This window comes from Melanotaenia boesemani, chromosome 13, assembly GCF_017639745.1.
Source record: "Melanotaenia boesemani isolate fMelBoe1 chromosome 13, fMelBoe1.pri, whole genome shotgun sequence".
Taxonomy (NCBI): Eukaryota; Metazoa; Chordata; class Actinopteri; order Atheriniformes; family Melanotaeniidae; genus Melanotaenia; species Melanotaenia boesemani.
The window spans coordinates 36,066,437-36,067,609 of NC_055694.1; the positions used below are offsets into that span (position 1 = coordinate 36,066,437).

The following is a 1,173-nucleotide window of genomic DNA, read 5'->3' on the forward strand; positions in this document are numbered from 1 at the left end:
AATATAAAAGCAACTACATTCAGTTCAGCTCAGTTGGTTTTGTTCATTTTCTGTTGCAGCAACTCGGCAAAGTTAAAAAGTATCATCCTATGTTACTGCAAACCAGGGATGGAAATAAAGTCAGAGTTTCTGATCGTTTGCATGAGGATATGTGTCACGGCGGTTGCCTGTGGTTAGAGTCTCCCAGCTGTCCCTGAAGGCATCTTTCCTCCGGTGCGCTCCTGATTGCTGATGCGCTCCACCTGCGCTGCTTGCTTTATATACCAGTGCACTGCACCACTCCTTTGCCAGATCGTCTCGGTTTAACCCTGCACGCTTCCAGCCCTGAGTTCCTGTTTGCTAACCTGTTTCCTGATCTTCGACCCGTTTTTGGACCTGGATAACCTGATTCTGCCTGCCCCCTGTCTGGTAACTCTGCTGTCTATTGTTTGGATCCTGCCTGTGCATTGACCCTTGGACTGTCTTTGGATTTGATTATTGGATTTGGATTACTGGATTATTTGTTTGGATACTGGATACAGGACTTTGGACTAGGATCTGGATGTGGATGTGATCTTGGAGATTCCTCCTAACATTACCTGTCCTCTATCTCCTCCCCAGAGGATTCAGTGGACCTCAGGGCTCTTAGGCCAATCTAACTGTTTTTCCCCTTCAGTTTTTGCCACCAGCCTTGTCTCACTCTTCACATCACCACAGCTCCAGTGGATCTCTCACCGTCCTCCCGGTACAGCGATTCCCCCCTGCGTCCTTCCTCTCCTTGGCCGGTACGTAAGACGTCGTTATTCTTACATCCCCATTTTTGCCACGCTTTTGCTCACCTTGATCTCCTATTCTCACAGGCCAGTGGGTGACGTCTCCAGACCCGGATTTCCTGAGCAGTATTCAGTCTCTTATAATAAACCTGTTTTCTTACCCAACCCTTTGTCCTGATCTTTTGTGGTCCAGCTTGCTGAACCGTTACAGATATGTCCTAGAACAAGATTATCCAGAGGTTAGAGGAGTTTCATTCTAGTATGATATCAATGAGCCTCATTCATCAATGTCTTCATATCAGTCTTCTTAAATATGTTCTAAGTTGTATTTAAGAAGTATTTTAAGAAAACTCTCCACGAGTTTGATAAAGGTCTTTGTAAAGCACACAACTGATGGTATATGTCATCTTGTGATTCGGCA

The 1,173-nt window shown here is 45.5% G+C and overlaps 1 long non-coding RNA gene across 1 annotated transcript; it reads left to right on the forward strand.

Moving 5' to 3' along the window:
• Positions 1 to 279: 279 nt before the first annotated feature.
• Positions 280 to 911, forward strand: LOC121651482. The gene is made up of 3 exons (XR_006012440.1): positions 280 to 408; positions 656 to 764; positions 840 to 911. It is a non-coding gene; the product is annotated as an uncharacterized LOC121651482 (long non-coding RNA).
• Positions 912 to 1,173: the final 262 nt, after the last annotated feature.